Genomic DNA, 24661 nt, shown 5'->3' with positions numbered 1-24661 from the left:
TTATCTCACCCTTTAACTTATGGCCAAATTAACATAGTTTACTACGTACATTATATGGGCTATGTAGTTTTACATGATTATGTATAAAGATAGAAAATGGCTCCAGGGCAACCAAATGCAAAGAGAAAGAACATCTAAATACATGGAAAGAATAAAGTAACACATCGTCAATAATGACTTTCTTGATATATATCTCCAAACGCCAGCTTCAGCCAGGTCAGGGTAAACTGAGGCAAGGGCACAGAGTCAGTGATTGATCATTCAGCAGACTTTTCTCTGAGGGACTAAAGCTTGATTCACTAGAGCCAGTACTCTACTCATGAGAGACTCTGAACACTTTGAACCCTTTGGAAGCTGGTAAGAATGTAAAAAGAAGAAAGGAGGGAAAGATTCATTCACACATACACACACACACACACACACACATATACATGCACATGTGCACGTGCACACATGCACACACACAGAGTGGATGAATCAAGACAAGTTCTGGCAACTCCATAATATACATATACATATACATACACATATACATCATACGCATACACATATACATCATATACATATACATCATATACACATACACATATACATACATACATTAATACATATATGAATACTAACATGTTCACAGGTTGTGTAGATAGAAAAAAATTCTACCTAACTTTATATACATATATACATAATACATTTATATACATATACATACCTATGCATCTATATATACATGCATACATACTCACATATATTACATACACACATATACATATATTTGGAGAATAGAGCAAACCCCTACAAGCAAGCTCCAACAATTTTTTTCTCCCATACCTTATATATCCCTGTGAATTATTTCATGCAATAGAAAAAAATAATAGTGTGGTTGCATTTTTCTTTTAGTGAATGATTGATTACAATAAGTATGTGTAAGAAAAAACATGTTCCCTAATACCCTCACATGAATAAACATTTTATGTATTACAGGTGAAAAAAATTATTCCCAAAAACCCACTTCCATTCGTAACTAGGCAACTTAGTTATAGATTAGCAAAGTGTCGGCAAGCAAGGCAGTTTTCTCAGCCAGTTTCTCTTACTGGCAGGCTGCAATTTGCAGTTACCAAGAAAGGATCAATTATTTTATCTTAAAATGTAATCTTACAAAATTCTTAAAAGAATCACAAATCTAAATTTTTATATAAGAATCAGTCACTTCTACTCTATATCTCCAGGGTCCAAATGTACTCATTAACAAATTTTTATTAAATCATATCAGGAAGCTGAAGGCAAAAATGGGTAAAAGAAATTATACATCGCCTTGATCATCAGCCCAGTTGTAGCAAGAGGCACATCAGCTGGCGCTGGTCAAGCTGCTGTCGCTATCATTTCCTGACCTTACAATATCCCCGCATGGCTATTCAGAGCATATTTTTCTGAACGTTAAATTGTTCCCTAAGATTTTCTACATCAGAGCCACTGACAAAAACACCTTAACCTAACTTTCCTAACAGTCTACATCTCCAAAATCTTTCTAAGTGTGGTGGACCCTGCTAACAATTTACATCTCTAAGATCTTTCCAAGGCTGGTGATGGAATCAATTATCTGCTACAGCATCAATGCTTGAAAAAGATCAAGCACTATTATTGTGAATGCCAATGGTGCTGTACAATAAGGGGCTGAAAGTCCCCTTAGAGTTTTCATACAACTCATAGATTACAAAGGAAGTTAAGACTGCAAGGGCAGCAAGCAGAACAATATTCTACAACAGCAGGAAGTCCTCAGGACACATAGTCCTTAGAGCTGTGCCTCTCGAAGCCACACCCACCTAGGTTATGCTGACCAGTGGGTTCATCTGTGAGTTCTAAAGCTATTTGCTGTTCCTCTTGCATGATCCTTAACAATGTGTGTGTGTGTGTGTGTGTGTGTGTGTGTGTGTGTGTATTATATATATTTAACAAATTGCTATATATAATTTTTCGGACCATTAAACTCTTCCTATGTATAATGTCGTGATTCTGATCTATTGAATCCTGCTTCCCAAATAATGTAGTAATAATTTTAGTTTTCATCCTAGGAATACCCAACTGGAAAAATTTAAAGGATTAATTTTCTTGCTAAATGAGTATAGTGCAGACTCAGGATGAGGTCTCACCCTGAGAGGAGCTGTTCCACAGGCAGGAATCTGAAAGATTGGAGCTTTCATTCCATGCATGCTTTGAACAAGGCTTTGAAAATTATTTTCGACATATAAAACTTGCATAGGTATTGGCATTGAAATATCTAGTTCAGCAATTAGAACTATGGGCTTCAGGTAAGTGGAGCTTTGGTTTGGTGTTTCATGTTTCTCTGAACATCATAAATCTCATTTCTCACCAGTCTTTGACCTGTAGAATGACAGACCTTCTAAGGGCTGCCGAGGGAAAGTGGGACACATTGAAAGAATTGTAATCTTCCAAATGTCTCTCTTTGTTAAGGCGACTATAAATGTTTGAGAAAAAGCAAATGTTTTAGAAGGCCTTTGTCAGAGCTTCTGGGTATCTATATGTTCTTCATGTTTTAGCTCGAAAGGTAAGGGGAAAATCAATGACATATAAAAATAACTTGAAAAGTGTTCAAGAGAAAATTGACTTAAATTTAGCATTTTTCAACTTCTCTGAGAGAGAGAAATTCAACTCTGCATGTTTTAGGGCAAAATTTTCTCCTCTCTCTCTCTCTCTATCTCTCCCTCTGTGTGTGTGTATGTGTGTGTCTGTGATTGTGAGCATATGTGTGTATCCATGTGTCTCTCTGTGTGTGAATAAATGAAGCAGAAATGTTAATTTAACAAAGGTCTTTTGATCACCATCATCACACACTAAAAACAAGTTTTACACGGTTTGCATCCTGACAAATAATTTTGATTCTCAAACTCATACCTCTATAGATTCACAGAGATTCTTATGAATCATTCAGCATATTTGACCTGTTGATGTCATATAAAGAGCTCTCTGGATATTTGGAAACAATGGAATATTATTATTTCCTCAAAATTAAGAGTCAAATTTCAGTGATTAAATATTGAACATGGTTAGCCAGCTCTAGCATGTAGCTTGCTAAATATCACACAGGTTCAAAGCCAGGATTTATTGTTCTTCTTGGAAATCCATTCAACCTTTAATGAGCAGGATCCTCTGCTCAGTGTTGAATTAAGAGAGATGGCATACTGGGCAAAGATAAAGCAGACATTTTGTGAAATTTTTCTTTTATGGAGTCACAGAAGCTAGAAATGTCTTTAAAAATCAAATAAAGCTATATGCAGCTTTAATAACAAGGGGAAGAAAATACAGAGGAAGATCTAAAGCAGGGATGAGAGAGAAATGAGAGTGAGGTGGAAGGATGTCGGTGTCCATTCTACAGACAGCGGTTGAGTGTCCATCCCGGGTTAGCCATTGCTCTGGGAAATGGCATATACTTTAGGTAAAACTTGCCTCCTGCCCAGAAAATGTTAATAGTTGGCAAGGAACAACAGGTGACCAGCTTGCTCATACAATGAGATCAAATGCTTCAGCCAGATTTTGAAGTACTCTGGAAGCACAGAGAAAGAACAAGTAAGCTGTAATTGTCCCCAAGCTCAGCATTATGCTGGAGAAGAGGATTATGGGAAAGGCCCATTCATTCCTGTCTATTTTCATTCTTCTATCTTTTTCTCTTTTTAACTATTAGTCTAGGAGGTAAAGAGAGGGAATCTGATAGATGAAATCATTTGCATTCTGAGTGGTAGGCTAATAACATCAGTATAGTAATAAGAAAATTTCCATTATATCTGATTCCTTTCCATGGGAGATATTGTTATTTACTCAATTTTTCCTTGAGTAATTCTACAAGAAATGGTTTGCACATCCTTCACTGATAAAGTACCATATTTTGGTAAGAAGAAACATGCCTGCTGTTTTAGGCAGGGAATAATTCTTTCATTCCCTTTGTGTCAGGTAGCATCCAAGTCACCGAATATATGATGCCCTACTTAAAAGTTATAACAAAGACATCTTAACATCACACTATGACAAAGGCATCCTCTGTTACTCCACGCAGGAAGACTTGGAGACACCTCCTTTGCTGTGACTCTGCACAGATGACGGCAAAGAGTGGAAGCATAGGTTCTACATGAGTAGGGATAGCAAGCAAGTCACCAGGGTCCATGCTTGTGGACATCAAGTGCTAATTGCTCCCACAGAGCTCAGCCAGCGTCTCCTTAGCTCTAAGGAAACCTTCTCATCCCTTGATCAACAACAGGTTCTCATTTTAAACTAACTTAGCGCCAAGAATAAGCTGGGTGTGAACCTTGGAACATGGCATTTGGAAGTGAGGTATTCTGTTGTCGTCCCTCTTTGTGATCATCTATGTTGAGCCAACACACCCACAGTAGCAACGTCACACCTCTCCTATCACAGAAATCAAGCACTAGTTTGTGCTGTTATTGATGAGGTAAAATATGATCACCTAACTCGAGATGGTGCATTTTCCATTTTATGAAAAAAAGGCACTCAGTGTGGGTCGGTGGATGGGGATCAAATCTCTTCTTTTAAAAAATGGTAAAAAGCTTTTTTTACTGTTTTTTTAAATTAACATCTCATAAAACTTGCAGCAAGTTTTCTTACATCATTATCATACATACATAGCTCTAGTTGATTTTCTCCTACCTGCTCTCCATCATCTCCCTGAGGCCTGGCCCTCCTTGTACTTTTCGAAGCTCTCCATTCACTCTCCACTTTCATATCACATGAATGCCATATAATATCATTTATATTCCACACTCCCATCCCTTTAAGCTTCTTCTCTCCCCTCATATGTCCCTTTTAGTTTTCTGCCTTCTACCCACACTATTCCCACATAAATGTACATATGCAAAAAGTAAAAGGGAATTCCATATATGATGGAAAACATGTAGGATATGTTTTTCTGTACCTATGTTAATATTCATAGAATATTTTCTAGTTCCAACCATTCTATGTCATGTTTTATAACGTTGCATGTCTTCATGGCCAAATGATATTCGATTTTGGATATAATTTTTAGTCATTCATCTGTTGATAGACATCAAGGCTGATTCTTTTCCCCCCACTGTAAATAGAAAGGCTCTATGTGTTCAAGTATCTCTGTGGTATAGGATACTGAAATGGCATGTGGGTTTAGCTGGCTATAATGATATTTTTATCTTTAAATTTTTGAAAACTTCCATACTGATTTCTATAATGGCAATAGTAGTTGATAGTATCATTAACACAACTACTAATAAATAAAAAATAATGAGTGTCTTTTTTTAAAATAAAATTCAACATAATATTTTAGCATTTGTCCATAACATACCATAAACCAGTTATATTAGAGTTTGCAAAAGTAACTTACTCCTGTCATCATTTTTTTCTCTCTTATCTGTATTTTTCAGTATGGAAATGATTTATTCCCTCTATAACTATCAAAATATGTGTCCAATAAACATTATTGGAACATGTAGCTCCTTTTTTTTTATTTAACAGAGTCTGTTGATAACTATCATTATCATTTGTTGCCCACATTCCTTCAAATTTTGCCAAAAGGAACTTCTATGTGCTTCTGACATAGCACCATTAATTTCTTCACTATTGTCTACCTGATTTCATTTAGTATGTTCTCTGACCAGGATCATCTATGTCTCTAAGGAAATGTCACCTGTCGCATGTGGTTGGTTTTACAGCTCTTTCCTAATAAAGAAAATTATTGTACTTTTAGAATGAATCTCACAGGATTGCTTTTGAATGTCTTAGTTGATATTTTACACGAAATTGAAAAACATTTCTTTTTATCGATGTGTATGAACATTTATTGAGTAACTATTGTGTGTACCACATGTGTGCTTTATGACATGGACACCAGACGAGGGCACTTGGTCAGGACCATTAATGATCATCAATGAGAATGCTAGTTACAAACCTAGATCAAGAGACCTACATGCAACGGGGCTGAGCAAGAATTTCCTGTTGATAATCAATAATTGATGGGAAAGGAGTCCTTGAGTCTCATGGATCCCTGCTGAAGTATTAACTACTGATGGACTCAGTAGGGAAGCCAGTCATTGGCTTCAGATGTACACACATTTCAGAGCCTTCCATGTACCAGTGGATAGTTTCAAGCCCTTATTTCCACAGATGACCAAGGTTAAACTCCATGATTCTACTAAAAAACTAAGGACATATAATGTGAGAAAGGGACTTGTTGATCTGAGGTCAGGGTAACAGCACTGAGGACACATTAAATGCTGTATAACATCACTCATGAACAGATTCACGAACACACAGAAAATTACATTAAAATATAACTTGAAACTTTGACACTGTTTCTGCAGTATAAAATAAACTAGTGTTCTTGGTTCTGTAAAAGATGATTAGAATCCCTATAAAACCATCTGGCTCTTTAAAAAATTGTTTACATTTTTAGGGTGGAATAATCTTAAGAATTTCCCTTGATAATATCTTTATTTTTTCTATCTATATGTCATTCTTAATTTTACTAAATATTGTTTTTCTTTTTTCCTTTTTTTGATATTTTTTTTATTTACATTTCAAATGTTATACCCTTTCCTGGTTTCCCCATCTAGAAACTCCCCATCCCATTCCCCTGTCTCTGCTTCTATGAGGGTGATTCCCTACCCACCCACCCACTCCCACTTCCCTTCCCTGGCATTCCACTACACTGGGGCATTGAGCCTTCACAGGATCAAGGGCCTCTCCTCCCATTGATGCCAAACAAGACCATCCTCTGCTACCTATGTGACTGGAGCCATGGGTCCTCCCATGTGTACCCTTTGGCTGGTAGTTTAGTCCCCTGGGAACTCTGGGGTTATTAGTTGGTTCATATTGTTATTCCTCCGATGGGACTTCAAACCCCTTCAACTCCTTGGGTCCTTTCTCTAACAGCCCCATTGGTGACCCCACGCTCAGTCCCATGGTTGGCTGCAAGCACCCAGCTCTGTATTTGTCAGGGTCTGGCAGAGCATCTAAAGGAAACAGCTATAGCAGGATCCTGTCAGCAGGTACTTCTTGGCATACACAATAGTGTCTGTGTTTGGTGACAATATATATGATGGATCCCCTGGTGGGGCAGTATCTGGATGGCTTTCCATTCAGTCTCTGCACCATGCTTTGTCTCCACATTTCACCCACTATTTTGTTCCCCTTTCTAATAAGGTCTGAAGCATCCATACTTTGGTCTTCCTTCTTTAACTTCATGTGGTCTGTGAATTGTATTTTGAGTATTCTGAGCTTTTGGGCTAATATCCACTCATCAGTGAGTACATACCATGTATGTTCTTTTTTGATTGGGTTGCCTCATTCAGGATGATATTTTCTAGTTCCATTTATTTGCCTAAGAATTTCATGAATTCATTGCATTTACTAGCTGAATAGTACTCCATTGTGTAAATGTATCACAATTTCTGTATCCATTCCTCTGTTGAAAGACATCTGGGTTCTTTCCAGCTTCTGGCTATTATGAATAAGTATGCTATGAACATGGTGGAGGATGTATCCTTATTACATGTTGGAGAATCTTCTGGGTATATGCCCAGGAGTGGTACAGCTGGGTCCTCAGGTACTGCTATGTCAAATGTTCTGAGGAACCACCAGACTGTTTTCCAGCGTGGTTGCACCAGATTGCAGTCCCACAAGCAATGGAGGAGTGTTCCTGTGTCTACACATCCTTGCTAGCATCTGCTGCCACCTCAGTTTATATTCCTAGCCATTCTAACAGTTGTTAGGAGGAATCTCAGGGTTGTTTTGATTTGCATTTCCCTGATGACTAAGGATGTTGAATACTTCTTTAGTTGCTTTTCAGCCATTTGAGTTTCCTCAGTTGACAATTCTCTGTTTAGCTCTGTTTCCTATTTTTAATAAGGTTATTCTGGAGTCTAAGTTTTTGACTTTATATATTTTGGATATTAGCCCTCTATCTGATGTAGGACTAGTAAAGATCTTTCCCCAGTCTGTTGGTTGCTGTTTTCTCCTATTAACAATATCCTTTGTCTTACAGAAGCTTGCAATTTTATTATTAAAATTTGCGATTTTAATAGAAAAATGGAGGCCCCATTTTTCTATTTTTGATCTTAGAGCATAAGCCATTGTTTTTTTTTTCAGGAAAATTTCCCCTGTGTTCATGTGTTCAAGGACTTTCCCATTTTCTCTTCTATTAGTTTCAGTGTATATGATTTTATTTGGAGGTCTTGATCCTTTCTGCATTCATGAGTTTTTTGTATGGTTCTATGTTGTGTATGTGTGTGTTTCTGTTTGTTTGTGTATGTGTGTGTGTGTGTGTCTGTGTGCTGTATGTACTGTACTAAATTGCATTTGTACATTTTTATTGTTTATTGTTTTCACAAAGAAATAATATTGTGACTTATTTGTTATTTGAATTAACTTTATTTGACCAATATGTTTCACTATTCAGTTTGAAAAAAATAACTCAAAAATCTGTTGTATGTTTACTGGTCTATAAAATTAAAGTTAATATTTGCAGAGGCTTTTTATGTGGGAAGGTTGGAGAATGTATGCAAATCTCTCTTTGATGCCTGTCAGTTATTGCATGGCTCCTAATGGCTACTATGTTCAGTTTCTGTGTCTCAGGGTACTTTAATTCCTTGTCTAGAAAATATTCAATAGTGATATAAATATAAGTTATAAATCCAACTTAAAAACTATCCTACTTAAAACAAGTGAGAACACTTGTATTTTTTAATACTGTCAGTGGAAACAATTTGTCTTTTCAATTTCTCTAGGTATGATTTGTTGTTGATGAGTGGAGTTGCATCTATCCCCTAATATTCTGTGTGTTCTTTCTCTTCTGCCTTTTAAATAACTTACAACTATCAGTTGGAGATTGAGTGGGCAAACAAACCCGCAATGAACAGTTTTTTTTTTTTAACTTATACTGTCACTTCACCTATGTATCAAATTGCAGAAACAGCTGGGCAACAAAGCCTTAACTGGAGTTCAGAGAGCAAAGGGGCAACATGGACTTTTCAATGGTGACTTTAGTGATAATAACAAGTTTATCTCAATACTTTTAGGTTTTTAATGGCTGACATATCCCCTCTACCGCCCCACAGAAGGAGGGAGGGAGGGAGGGAGGGAGGGAGGGAGGGAGGGAGGGAGGGAGGGAGGGAGAGAGAGAGAGAGAGAGAGAGAGAGAGAGAGAGAATAGGAGAGAGAGAGGTGTTTGCATATACAATAGCCACAAGTGTGCTGTGTGTTCAATAAATCTCATAGATATCCTTAATAAACTGCAAATAACACAGGTTCTCAACATGAGAATGACCCCTTAGAAGTGCTTCTCAAGTGCAATAGAAACACACATATGTATATGCATATGCATATGTATAAATTAATTATAGTAGCCAAATTACAGTTATGAAGTACCAACAAAATAATTTTATGGTAGGATGTCACCACAATGTGAAGGGTCACAGCATTAGGAAGGTTCAGAACCACTGCTCTAACCATTGTTTTAGAGGAAGCCAGAGAAAGAAAGCAAGGATCTCCTCCAACCGTATTCCAAGAGCAAGCATGTACCGTTCAAGCCATAGTGAGCTGGGCGCTGCAGATATGGATACTTTTCTCTGACTTGCCATAATTTCCAGATTATTTCCTGTGACATTAATCTTCTGCTGGAAGAAATCTCTCTCAACTTTTCATTTGTACTATTTTTCTTATCTCTTTTTTATCTCTTACATAGCTTGAACACAATAATAGAAACTGTGTTCATGAATGGGAAATTAAATGCATGAGTTAATGCTAATTTTTTGCCTTTGATGTTCTTAAAACTATTATCTAGCATTTAGACTTCTCTGAAGAGAATGAATCTGATATAATTTGGTAAGGGTTAAGCCCTGTGAAATCAAGTGGGACTTTTTTTTTTTTTTGGCCTGGTATTCTTAGCTGTTTTCGACTCTATTGTGGCATTAATGACCTCGGGAGAGACTAAAACAAGTTCATTTTGAGCTTGCTTTTATTTTCTCTTGATTTTCCACTTATTTGTGATTTGTGCTGCCATTACTGTAGCTACATAAAAGGAGAATTAAAATGCTTATTGGTTTTAATGTCTCCAAATAACTTAGCTAATGCAGTCTAGAAAAATATAAAGATTTTATTCTTGATAAATAATATTTCTAAAAGTAATGTTTGTTAATTTCTATATTTACTTTCATTTTTAATATAAATATGCTAATTTTTCTTACAATAAATGTGAAAGTGTTTTATTGTTTATATTTTCTCTTCACCAGATTTTCTAGTAATTATCAATATTTCTTTTGAGATATATACTTTTACATCTGCATCAGCATTCATTAGCAAGAGCGATCACTGGTAAGTTTTGCTAATTGGGATTATTATTTTTATGAATTTGCTTTAGTGGGCAAGGTAAGACATTAATTTTGTAAGTAATTATAAGAAGAAAATAGTTCAAATGGAAAACTCATTTTGACAAAAATGCGTGTTTCCTTTTTAATTTACATAAATGAGACCAATAGAAAATAGAAAGCATGTATTTAATGTACAGAGAACAAAAGGTAATATCATCCCTAGATTTGTCCAATATAGTTAATTTCAGTAAAACATTACATATTTTGTAATATTTAGTTATCACTCATAGAAGCGCCATATGAAATTTCTAGTCTTTCATATAGAAAAAATATGAATGTATAAAGCTATAAGCCTCTAGGTATATTTATGTGCTTGCATGTGAGCATTGCGGGGAAGACTTGAAGGACAACTTAGTTGAATACCTGTTGCTCAATTGAACCTCATGTCTTTCTACTGTTGTTATTTATAATTATACTAACTGAGATAAAACTATTCCTAGAGAACAAATGAATTAGTCCATCTGTTTTTGCCATACTAAGGGTCAAAAATGTGAATGCTGAGGCCGAGAAGGTTCAGGTATGATCCACTAGTGGGGCAGATGTGTCAGGGGAGAACTATTTTTAGGGTACTAGATTAAACTCCCCTGCCTCAATGACAATGGTGTGTCAGTAGGCTGTACAAATTTTCTGTAGATAGCTGTCATATTGGCCATGTCACCCCAAGTCATCTTAGGAGAGCCATTGCTGTGGGAAACAGGAGCCAGACAGCCAGGAGGTTTGCTGGGCAGATGTTAGTGTGAGAATTAGCTCTGGTGTTAGAGAAGGAAGGCTTTTATAAGTCAGGGCTTGCACAGGGTAATTCTGGAGAGAAAAGAATTGCAGTCTCATGCTGATTAAACGATTTCCTCTGATGAAAGTGCGCCATGATTCCATGACATGGAAACTCAAAGTCAGATGATGGGCACGGGACACTGATCATTTTGGTGGGTGTGAGGTGGGGGAGTAAATCTATAATGGTTTTATTGTTTATCTTATTGAAAGTAGATTTTATCTGGTCAATGGGAGCACACCCCTTTAATCTTAGTATTCTGGAGGGAGAGACATACAGAGTTCAAGGTCAACCTCATACTGGCAGAGAGAGAGAGAGAGAGAGAGAGAGAGAGAGAGAGAGAGAGAGAGAGAGAGAGAGAGAGAGAGGATAGCCATGGCTATACAGAGAAGAGATGTTGACAAACAAATGAACAGAAAAAAGACAAAAAGAAACCAACAGCAAAGTTTTTTTCATACAATATTTTCTGATTAGAGTCCCCTCCAGCTTCTCCATGCTCCACCACACACACACACACACACACACACACACACACAAGAATAGGGAAAAAAAGCCAGAAAAAGAAACCTAGAAAAAAAGCACAAGAAACCATACATATCTTGAAATACTCACATTAGCATGTGTTGAAAACCCATAAAATGAATTCAGAAGCAGTGATATATATGTAAAAGATCTGTGAGGTTAAAAATCAAAAATGCCAGACAAAGCATTGTGAGTCAAAACAGCAACAAGCAAACCACAGTCAGAACAAATATAAACAAACAAAACCAAAAAAAACCATTTCAAAAATACTATTCACTCTTGGTCATCTCTTGCTAAGAATGGTTCTTACCCTTAAGCGTGGTTTCTGTACCCAGTGAGAGTCCATTGGAAAGAAAACCAAGCTTGTCAATTGCAAGTGGTGATCAAGGGAGATCACTTTTGTGTAGGCTTCTGGCCTATCCCTCTCAGTCCTGAGATCCCATCTGGGTTACACATGTACGGGTCCTGTGCAGACTGCATGCTTTTGGATATTATTTCTTAAAGGTTATTAAGGTTAAATCACATCACTAATTCTGACTTGAACATCCTATCACTGAAGAAAGTGATGCTGTCTGTAGAGGTATTACTGTCACTCAAAAATGGCAGTCACCATCAGAGAAGCACATAATGTAAAGATCATTATGTGCCTGAGAAACATTACAGGAAAAATGGGGGATTTTCAATGAAGAAACAAATCAGTGTATAATCTGAAAAAAAATATTTATCAAAATTTGGAAGTAGAAATCATGTACCACAACACTTTGTGACTTAATGTCAGGCATTATAGAAGCTAGACAATTGGTGGATGCTGAGAGACACACTACAATGAGTTTCAGATACCAAACTGAGAATTAGAAAATTAATTGCAAACAAAAGAACCACTCCTTACTTACAACATAGTGTAATGTGGTCAATTCCTTGTTTTGTAATCATCGTTTGCTTGTAGGTAAACAAAAAATATGTTTTGTTTTGCTTTGCTGTTTTGTTTTGTCTTGATGTGTTTTGTTTAGTTCAGTGACACAGCATAATTTCTTTGAAAATTATCTGGCATAAGGCAGTATGTAAAGAATTTTTTGTTTTTGGTTATGTAGTCTGAGTGTATCAGTTTGTGTAATCATATATAGAAGGATTGGGTTTTTTAGTTTGGGGCTAAGTATCTTTTTTTTTAAAGACACTGTTTCTTTGTATAGCCCTGGCTGTCCTGGAACTCACTCTGTAGAGTAGGTTGGCCTCAAACTCAGAAATCCGCCTGCCTCTGCCTCCCAAGTGCTGGGATTAAAGGCGTGTGCCACCACAGCTGGCAATAGGGCTGAGCATCTATAAACATTGATGTTCAATATTTTTATGTGTAAACCTTACATTCCAGTTCTTTAGGCTAAATTGTTTGGTCATATGGAGCTTTCTAGGTTAGATTTGTAGAAAACTACTGACTGTTTTTCCAAATACGCACAATATTCTTAATTTCCTATAAGATTTCAATTACTAACCAGTTTTTTAAAAAAATCTTTGCTATCATTATGTTTTGTGGTGACTTTTAAATTTTTACTATGTAAACAAGTATGGATTATATTTTGGTCTTAATTACATTTCTTCTGGTTGCACATGTTAAGATCTCTTCACATGTTTCTTTGATGTATGTGTGTCTGTTGTATGTGTGATTATGATACTTGTGTCTTTCAAAGTTGTATTTGAATATTTATCTCTGAGAACCATTTATACTATGTAGTAGTCCATTCCAACACAAATGCTTTACCAACATATTGTCCCTGTTTTTTGCATTCTCCTATGCTTATAAGAAATACGATTTTTAGCAATCACATTGTTCATTGTCTATTGCTGAGTTAAGGTTATTTTTCTTTTTTGTGGCAAGTGGGGTGGGTTGCTTAGACTCAGATCATGAACTGTTTTAAGTTTATAAAAAAGCTTTTATACTTTTTATATTTTACAATTATGCCCTGGATACATTTTGAGCTGACTTTTATAAAAGATGTGATGTGACATTAAGGATTTTTGTTGTTCTGTGGTATCCCTTTGCTTGCATTAGCATTATTTGATACAGGGCCCCCCTTCCTCTTCTAAGGCTTTCCTCATGTGTGGGTGTGTGACCCTTTTTAGACTCGATCCAGTTCCATTGGCATGTGTGCTCAGTCTTGTGCAAATACCGCACTGTCTTGATCGCTATGCAGTCAGGCCTAATTTTCTTTTGTTGCAAAGCCATGATTTTTATTATAAATGAATTTGTATATAAATTTAAAACAAAATTATATTTATCTTATAAAATAGTAGGATTTTTAGACACGGAATCGAACATCACCCCCACACATACTTATTTTAAGGGGAGAATTGATTAATATATTTGCCAAGGAATGACTAGAAAGAGAAGTAGCCATTAGGTACTCACTGGTTTTCTGACCTTCCTTAATTCAGTTTTCTGTTGCTGTTGTTTGTAGGTTTAGTGAAAAATGACCCAATCAATTAACAATAAGAAAACTTTTTTTCCCAGCTTTTCTAATCTATGTTCATTCAATACTTTTTCTTTTCAGTACAGTCTTTAATTTTTATTGTATATTGAATAGTATGTTCCAGATTTTAGAGAAGAATTTTTAGATGTTAGCTATGTTTTTTTTTTTAAAAAAAAAAACCTGAAAAATAAAATCTCTGACTTGGAGAGGTTTCTGGTTCCTAAAAATCACAAAACCAGGGACTCTGTTAAGTTTTCTTCTGTGTCAACTTCTGTGCTAATGAATCTGTGTTTTCTCATGCTCCCCATATGCTGATTGCTATAGTGAATGTTTCAATACTGAAACTAGTCAGTATAACTGAAACAAGTGTCATTAGGTCATGATGTATGATGGATTGTCTATATTACTAAACTGGATTTGCTGACTCTATATTGCAGAGTTTGTGATTAATTTGGTGGCAGCTATTTGCAGTTTTCATCTTTGTCTACTTTTTGTCTGATTATAATATTGATTACATCAAATTTACCAGCAGTGTTATTTCTATCCATTAATATAAGAGGTTTATAAAATTGATGTTAATTTTTCAAATGCTTGGAAAAATTCTGTAGGAATATCATTTACTACTGAAGATTTCTAAGAGCTCGATTTTAAATATAAATTCAGTTTTGAAGTAACAAGCTGTTCAAGTCACCCTTTACATCTTGGCTGAATACACTGTTCTTTTAGGAACTTGGTCCATTTATTCGAAATTATTGCATTTATTGTTATAAAGCATCTCATCATATCTAGTGATTGTTTCTTCAATAGATCAATAATCCACAGTAAATCCTCTGTTCCTTCTTCAAATGGGGACTTCATACCTTCTGTCTTACTGTCTCATCAGCCTTGGTAAAGGCTTGCCAATTTTAATGGCCTTTCTGAAGAAGCAGCTTTTTGTTTCATTACATATTTCATTGTTTTAAGTGTCATTGATTTTTTTCTTTTTACCACATTTTTTTCTGTTCACTCAGAGCCTGGTTAGCTTTGCTTACTCTAGGGTATTGATGTAGGAACTGGAATTTTTGTTTTGGAGTCTCTTGTTCTGTGTAGCTCAGCACATCAAAGCTGTTTTTTACTATCCTGTTGGGTATATATGACATAGTTTAGCATATTCCCATTTTTAATTTTTTAAGTTTGCTTTTAGTAAATACTAAGATCTTCTTGCTTGGTCACATGTTGTTTAGCTGATTTCTGACAATTTCTCATTGTTTGACGATTGTTTGGAAGGTTTATGCACAGATAAAGAACACAGTATGGTGGTGACAGCATCTTCTTTCCCTTGTTGCCTTCCTCCTCATTTTACTACTAAGGCAGGAGGATGCTCTGCTTATCTCTAGACACTCACTATGGTTTTGAAGCACACTTGATGGCCAGGAAAGGACTAGATGATCAGTTGTCTCTTTGTGCACATTGACAGCATGTTGAGGAGGGAAGGGTGAGGCCTTTATGTTCAATTGAGACAGATGATTTAGCACACAGTTCTGGAGGAGCTGACTAGCTGCTTCCTTCTGTTCTGGAGGTAGGCTGGAAGATTTCCTTTCAAATTCTAGCTCAATTTTCCTGAACCCCTAGCAATGATGTATATGTGTTCGCTAGGGATGAGGGAAAATGGGATGGCTGTTGCCAAAACCAAGAATGTCTGGTTTTAGGCTCCATGTTAGTGAGTCTCATTGCTTCCAGGCAATGGCTTTTCTTGGCACGTTTTTTTCACTGAATGTACATAACTCAGAGATATACATAGATGGAACTAGTAAAACACAAAGACGGGTGTAGGTTTTACTGGCTTAGGCTTTCCCTAGTCTTGAGGTCTTTAGTCAGCCACTACTCTCTTCCCAACTTCCATAGGAAGTTCAGATTCCTTGTTGTGTTTGTTTGTTAGGGTTTCCCCTCAAGGCTTCTAAATTAAATGAAACAGAGATATGCTCCATTTTGATGGAACTGAGAGTCTCTGTAATTAATTTTGAACATTCTTGCACTTGATTAAAAGGGAATCCTTTCTATAATTTCATATAGAATTTCAGAGAGGAGAAAATACACACATAGGAATAAGGGATTAGAAATAGAACAAAATACTATACTTGGACAGAAAAAGAAAAGCAAGAGAGTTTAAAAGAAAAATGGGCAGGGAAGGTTAAACTCTCTGGCCCTATTTACTTATCTTCTACAGATCTCAAAGAAAGGCCTAATTTCAAGACTGCCATTCACTTAGCTCCTGGTGGATAAAATGTGAGGTTGTAAAATTCCTGTCTCAATATGAATTTTTGCATCAAACGCAAGGCTTTCATGTGGTAGAAAAGCAGCCTGTCACTGACTGTTACAACACTGTAAATGGTTTTTTATGCCTCATTCTTGGGCCATCACGTTGTACCCGTTTGAACAGATAAGAGTATCTTGGCAGTGTGATTTATTGCTAATGTCACTTTGAGCTGAGAAGGGTGGTGCTGGAATCTGACTGATTGAGGTGGCATGGTTCTATAGACCTATATGTGTTTCTCTGATAAAAACACTGGATCCCAAAGCTGAGATAAGTATCTGTGGTTGGTTACAGGTACTATCTTATGTTGCTTGAGGAAGATTTAAAAGTATTCCTGGTGTCTTCCTGGAAGACATACTTGAAACCTGCTACCTACTTCCACGAGATCTGTCCTACAATACCTTCAGTGTTTTGAGTCTGTACCACTTTACTGCTATCAAGTAGGAACAGAATGAGTGTTCCTGAGTTCACCGAGTCTTTGGACCAGTCACTGCTCCAGAGGTAAACTGCCTTCAAAACCTTTATCACGGAGGGCAAAGGCAGCAGATATATGCCTTTTTGGAAGTATTGAGGAAAGCAATTCAATCTTAGGCCCTGAAATTCTTTCTTTTGCTTATGGAAGTAGAAACCAGGTCATCTGAAAGGGACAGGGATAGAGGGAGAACCTAGGATTGGAAGATAGACAGGGCAAGGCCAAAGTAGCTGAGGGAGGACTTGCAGAAAGAACTCTTGGCAGTTTAAAACACCCAGCTGAAGGCAGATACTTCTGTCCATGTGTTCATGTGATAGATCTCCACCCACCCTAGTGAAGACTAAGACAGTGGTTAGACTTTAGACATATTTAAGGCCAGATTGCCTTTCAGAGATAAGTGCAAGAAAAGTGTAGTACCAAAGAAGATTTTAATGCGACCCTATTGAGCTCTCTTCCAACTCAATTCCTACTTAATCCCCATGACTGGCATTAGTTTAATCTCTTGAAAGTGTAGGGTAGCATATCTGTCCTTTCTATTCTGATGGAAACTGTGGCAGTGTAAGTCACTTGTGACAGGTTTGTAGCTATCTTACAGGAAATCTACAGTGTACCTGTTCTGCACACACTACCAAAGTTATTTCTGTGCACTTTCTTATCTTTTACTTAGAGTGAAACTACAAAGCTATTCATTCTTTCAAAATAGTTGTAAGTTGATTTTGTAAATATACATAAGTAGTTGGAAGATGTCTTTCTAGCTAAATGGAATGTATTTTATCTATTAGATATAGTAGTGTGCTTCTATTTTAGAATAAACTAAGAGCTTAGATAGTATACTTTCAAGCATATACCAACACAGTATATGGCCAAGCATATACCCAAGTCACTCCGGGATGAATAAGGATTTGTTGACTTAAGGAGAATATATATCAGGAAGCAGAATGCTAGAGCATGGAGAATTTATTACTTTAGAATCTTTGAATCAAATTAACACTTGAAATATTTTTCATTTGACTGCATTATATCTGTTCACAAAGGTTTCTTGGAAGAGTCTTTATTTTTTTTTATTATTATTTTTTTCCTGTTGAGTAATGATGTATGTGGCTCTAATGAAACAGCTTTAGGGAATTATATGCACCATCACATTGGGTTCTAGATTGGGAATAAAGACTGAGGACAGAACCTGTGTACTTTTCATTCCTTTGGTTTAATATGTTGATAGATTATATGTGCTATTTTAAAACCAAAATACTCCATTTCCCCTGTTCAGCTCTTAATAATTTTCTTGCAATTGAGACCTACCCCCATAGAACAGGAGCGATGCTTTTCTCTGAATGAAAATTAAAATTTGATGGTTGCCGTTTTGTCCTTTTAACGGTGTCCTTTGCCTTACAGAAACTTTATAATTTTATGAGGTCCCAAAATGACTCCCATGTAGAAGTATGGAGAGGGTCCTGATCCTGGAAAGGATTGATCTAGAATGGGAAGGGAATGTAAGGACAGAGAAAAAGGAGGGAGGTGATTGGAGAAAGGATGGAGAGAAGAAGGTTTATGGGACATATGGGGAGGGGGGATCCGGGAAAGGGGAAATCATTTGGAATGTAAACAAAGAATATAGAAAATAAAAATATTTAAAAAAAGAAAATTAAAATTAAGCTCTGTGATGCTGAAATCAAAAACAAAATTTCAAAACAAAACTGCCAAACCAATCAAAAATATTTTCTTCTTTGGAAAGTTATCTCAGTCACTGTAAATAAATAAGTTCTACACTTGCATTTTATGTGTTTTCTTCCCCCTGCCACCAGATGTATTATCTCACTAAACTTGCCTCTCTTTGTTCCTTTGTTCCTTTTTCATTTCAGGAAACAGCAGTCCCTTTAGCTTAACCTATAGTCATCATAATGATAAGCCTAAGTAAATCACAGTTAATGCAACAGACCTATATTATTGTGGTTATTAATAAAGCTTGAAAATGTATTCAGGTTAAGAATGAATATGGTTCCTCTGGCCATCACATTATCAATATGCACACAACATTGAGAATTGTTATTTTCTATTTATATTTTCACCCTGGTAATCAAATGAAGACATTTTAATAATCAGTTTTGCAGAACTGGCTGATTGATTATTGAAAATATAATTTCCCATTTTACTTGTGATCCATTCTCATATTACCCAGAGCATTTGAACGCTGGGCAAGTGCAGAATTGTCATGGCGGAGATATCATTTATTTTCTTTTGTTTTACGAATGGAGAAGGCAGTCTCCCCATTTTTATCATACTCCATAGAGATCATATTTGTCTCCTTATGTCATCTACCTCATGTGACAATTGCTACTATGCTTTTCCACACTGTTTCATTTTAGCCATTTTTATTAATAAGATTAACTCAAAGACTTGTCTTCAGCTTTTAGGGATATGACTACAAAATATCACAAATTTGTTGGCTTAGACCAAGCAAATATTTCTCCTCACAATCCTGGAAACTTGAAATCTTTGATAGAGCTGCCCTGAGTGATTGCCTTTTGAGGAGGGAATGAAGAACCTTTCCCAGGCTTTTCTTCTCTTCTTAGAGACAGACAGCCCATTGCTTGATGATTTTGACCCTCCCTCTATGTGTCTGTTCAAATTGTCCTCCTTTTAAGGATATTGCTCACATTAGGTTAAGCTTACACTAATGACCTTCTTTTCACTTCACTCCATCTGTAAAGGCCCTATTTCCAAAGAAAGATGCACCCTCCGAGCCTGGGCTTAGGACTTCCACACTGTAATTACGATATTATATTTTTTCCTATCATTGGGGTAACACACAACATAATGTATAACAGTTGTTTATTCTACTTTGTCTTGTCTCTTTATTAAGTTATAGCTCCTCCAGGACAGAATTGCCCAAAGGATTTTGATATGGCATCAACAATCAGTGTAATTCAAATGCGTATGGAGTATTTATGTAGGATTAGAGACATGCTAGTTTTTCAAATCATATTATTTAAAGACAAGTAAAACACATCTGTGGATCTTCCCTGTAATTTCAGAAACAAAACACTCATTATGAATAAGTACAATGGCAATAAAGATAAGAGAACACACGACACATCTTGAGGGTACTGGGGTGTCCATCAAAGCCTCACAGAATTGAGAGCATGTTGAGAGTACTGGGGTGTCCATCAAAGCCTCACAGAATTGAAAGCATGTTGAGGGTACTGGGGTGTCCATCAAAGCCTCACAGAATTGAGAGCATGTTGAGGGTATGGGGGTGTCCATCAAAACCTCACAGAATTGAGAGCATGTTGAGGGTACTGGGGTGTCCATCAAAGCCTCACAGAATTGAGAGCATGTTGAGTTATTGAGGTGATCACAATGAAGAGACCACATGTCGGTTTTATCATTGGGGTGACCTAAGGAACACTTCTGCCCCAGCCTCATAGTTAATGCATCTTTTCTTAAAGACATTCTGTTAACTTGGCTCTGAGCAGTCTCGAAGTATGCTGCTCCCTAGAAAACCTCAGATGAGCTCCTCATATGTAAGAAGGTATGGCTGAAGCTGTGGAGATGAGCAGGTGGCCTGATATTGCTCTGATGAAGAGAGAAACTCATGCATGGACTCAGCTTTGCCTGAGTTCCATGATACTTTCATGGAGCCTCCCAGGCATGTTCCTGAACTAACTCTTAGAGTTGCACAAATAGAACCTTATTTTTCTCTTAAAAATACCAGTTCCCTTCTCTTGTTTCTTGTGGTTATTAGCTAAGCTTTACTGTTAGAAGAAAAGCATTTATATAGTATGCAGATACTATTGTATTTGGGTACCACTGTTGGTTTTGCTGAAGGGATAATTTACTCTCATATGGTGAAATTATGAGCTTTTTACATATACTTAAATTTCTGTGACATAATCTGCTTAAATTTAGACAAGATGTTTTAGGGCACAGGGGTGGTTAGCAGCTTGGCTACATGACGCAATAGTCTTTCTTTGTCAAACATAGTTGGTTTCATTTATGACTCAATGTGAAAAGACACCGTCCTAAAGAAAGTTTCCACATTTTTCACACTGCTCATAAATATTTGAACTTGATTTTACTTAGCACCCAAATGAACAACCCATGAGAGGATGTGATTTTAAAGCATTAATCGCCACTGAGTTTTAAACCCATCATAGGAGCAGACAGAAACAGCATTATCATGAATCATAAGGAATCTGCAAACTGCATGCATGTTGTCACTGAACTGCTTAAGGTCAGTGAGGCAGCACTAAATTGTTGTGACATTTTCCCAGCCCCACTATTACCTGTCAAATTGGAAAAAAAAAATCAAGGCATCAGACATGCTTGAGTATCGATGTGCTCACTCTTGTTGTTAATTGAAGTAAATGGATAAGCTCCCCTATCCGCGACAGCAAACACATCTGTTCACTGTGGTTGTTTTGTTTTTAATCTCCTTAACCTTGTGCTTATCAGTCCCTGGGATGTGAAAAATACTCTGTTCTCTATTCACGAACCATGATGTCTCTTGTGTTTGTTCTACACTTTAAAAATATGCTGACAAAATGAAATGTGGAATACTGTGCGCACTTATTTCATGTTTGGCTCACAATGGATTGAGTTATATAAAGTAGGACATGGGCAAATTACAAAAACCAGAACAAGCAGAGTCACTAATAGTCTTATATAACTGCAAACACTCCACATCTGCTTTAATCCATCATCCTCTTGCCTTGCACAAAAAGAAAAGTAGTGTTTTTCTCTCTTCACCAATTTTGCCTTCTCATTCTGATTTTTAAGTACACAAAAAAAAGTTTTCCAAATTATAAACTGAAAAAAAAAGTACTTTTGATGAGAATGTGGCCTAAAATGAAAACAGGAAATCTCTGCTTTCATTTGAGTGACTGTATTAACTCCTAAAGTGCACTGCAGCCAGTGATAGAGCAGAGTAATTCCAAATCATTTGCTTGAGAATGAATGGTGTTTATTGTAATATTTCATTGGCAGGAAAATAAAGAATTTATTCCCAATGTTATGTTACATGCTAGAACATTCTTCTACATCTGTAATGCAACTACACTAACATCAGGGTAGGAACAATAAATTAAACAAAAGAGCAGCAACTTATTTAATTATGTTCATCTGAGAATTATGGGTACATCAAAAATATGTGAGAGTGAGGAGATGAAATAAATCAAACATCAGTGCTTACTGTTTGCTATGGAAGTCACATTAATGAAGAGAGAGGTTTTCTCCTAGCTACATTTAGAACTTCTATTGAAGGGTAGAAGAACAATAATTTTGAAATGTCTCCATGTTTGCAAAATATTTGTGCCAAACATTATGAAGCCTCAGAAAGTACAAAGACAATTAAGACCTGCTAATGCAACATGTGTTCCTTTGCAGATAAAATAAAACAACTCAAAGACACTCACCAGAGAGGATGGAGATGAAAATGGAGAGCTGCTTCCCTGTGTTTGAGTGAATTGCATTATTGAAGCATTGTTCTAAATTGGCCAAAATTAAAGTCCTGTTGACATTTAAGCATGCATGCAAATACTACTGATGAAGAGGGCAGAGACAGTAAACTCAACCTTGTCTATCCTTATACTTTTTCCCCTTCGTGCACTCCATATTGGCATAATTCTCCCTTCCAGAAGGATCTCCTAAGCTTCCCAAAGCTGTGCCTGGAACTCCAGATTGTGGCCTTTGTAAATAACGTACATAAAGAAGGGCTGTTAAACTCTTGTTGAGTTATTTTTGTTTTGCACTTTGCACCTTCAGTGAATATGGGAACTACTCCCACACCATTTCCTGACAAACCAAATCTTACTGTGAAGGCTGAAAACGTTAGTCAGTTGCACCCTATTTTTAGGACTTGTAATGAAGAGAAAATGTAGTGTTATAACACCCATCCAAATGCTGGCGCCCCAGTAGACAACTGCAGAGTTTTAAGAGCTAATGTAGACAATTTATACAGAAAGGACTAAATTATGACCAATTCTGCAAATAAACAGACAACAGATCACTGGAAGTTGTGATGGAAATTAGTTGTGGTTTGGAAACGCCATACTTGGTGCTGCTAAGAATCATAAATGGCCAAGAATAGCAGCAGTAGATACTTATGAACTGGACTTGGAAAGATGCTAAAGTTAGTGTTAAACAGGACAGTAGAAATAAGGCCAAAAATCCTGCTATAGTTTTAGAAATTGCATTTCGAAATGCCTGGGAGTTTCCAAATAATAATAATGCCTAACTTTCACTGAGTGACTACTGTGAGCCTAGTACCTGAGTTTACAGTATATATGTGAGGAATCTGAAGAAGCTGGTGGTAGTATTGATCTTCTTTTTAAAAAATGATTAAGTCCAGTACCAAGTGATTAACAGGGCCAGGGGATTATATCTCCTGAAGAGCAAACATGGAGAGCAAGATGATATAGCCTGAGTGTGTTCTGAAATACCTATTACCATGGACACAGCTCTCAGGGCTTCCTGTTTCAGTCTTCTGACCTTCATATTCCTCCCTATCTAGAGAAAAGTAGGTGCAGATGTGAAACTGGGTAACATGCCCCAGCTATAGAAAGCAAAAGGCTACTGGGACTGCTCAAATGTTGGCCTATGGGGATTGAGAAGCTGATACGTTTCAAATGATACTTATCTTTTGATGCTAAGCCTATCAGGTTTCAATCATTGACGTTATAAACTTACCCCGCAGATATTTTCAGAGTTCTAGATCTGATAAAAGTCCCCTTCCTTCAATATTTCTCTCCATATATTTGCTTAGAGTCTAAGCTCTAGTTTCTGGTTTTCTATGGAAAACCATTCCAAGTCCTTGTGAGACATTCTCATAATACGCTCATATGATCAGATATTTATTTCTGACAGGTTATGTCTACTGTTTCTTCCATTGAAAAATTTCCAGTGTTATGAGAGTGGCATTGGAATTATCAGATATTTATTTCTGACAGGTTATGTCTACTGTTTCTTCCATTGAAAAATTTCCAGTGTTATGAGAGTGGCATTGGAATTATCAGATATTTATTTCTGACAGGTTATGTCTACTGTTCTTCCACTGACACTTTTTCCCGAGCTATGAGAGTGGTATTGGAATTATTCAGGCACCTGAGAAACATTAAGGAAAATCTGAGTTGGGAACATATTTTGTTTGGATAGATTGGATTATTTTTAGGCAGCTTGTCACAGAAACTTCTTTGTTACTGCTAGTTGTCTAAGTAACGTGCAGTGATATCCTTCCCCACCCCCTACCTTGAATCATTTGGATTTATGATTCAAATCTGGAGGCTGAATCTCTATGTGTGTGCTACAAGGCCAGGACCATAAGTATGAGTTGACTACAAGAAAAGCATCCACAGGCTGAAGCCACTGATACATGTTCTGGGTGTTGTGATTCTCGGGGGACGTGCAAACAAGTTTCAGTCGTAACTTTTTATTGGTTATTTGTAAATAGGTATCTTGATAACTAAAATGCTTCTTTCTTTCTCTTTTCTTTTCTTTTCTTTTCTTTCTTTCTTTCTTTCTTTCTTTCTTTCTTTCTTTCTTTCTTTCTTTCTTTCTTTCTTTCTTTCTATTTTTCTAGAGCTTTCTCAGAAAGCCCTAGAATTGTATGAACTCCAGCCTTAAAAACAGATATGCCCAGCTCAGAAGAGGCTGACACATTTGTCAACCAGAAAGTCAGTGACCTGTGTAATACCAAGCATTGGCACTTAGTGCAAACTCACACTGGCA

General features: G+C 36.6%; 1 long non-coding RNA gene across 1 annotated transcript in view; it reads right to left on the bottom strand.

Annotated features, from left to right (window-relative positions):
* The window catches only part of LOC127679813 (uncharacterized), a 47398-nt gene extending 24779 nt beyond the window's left edge, over window positions 1-22619 (bottom strand). The window contains exon 1 of the long non-coding RNA XR_007976908.1: window positions 22351-22619. This is a non-coding gene — a long non-coding RNA (uncharacterized LOC127679813). The remainder of the gene's footprint in view (window positions 1-22350) is intronic.
* Window positions 22620-24661: the final 2042 nt, after the last annotated feature.

The sequence above is a fragment of the Apodemus sylvaticus genome, chromosome 3, assembly GCF_947179515.1.
Source record: "Apodemus sylvaticus chromosome 3, mApoSyl1.1, whole genome shotgun sequence".
In the NCBI taxonomy this organism is placed as follows: domain Eukaryota; kingdom Metazoa; phylum Chordata; class Mammalia; order Rodentia; family Muridae; genus Apodemus; species Apodemus sylvaticus.
Note: the sequence above shows the minus strand (reverse complement) of the source record. Positions and strands in the feature narration are given on the sequence as shown.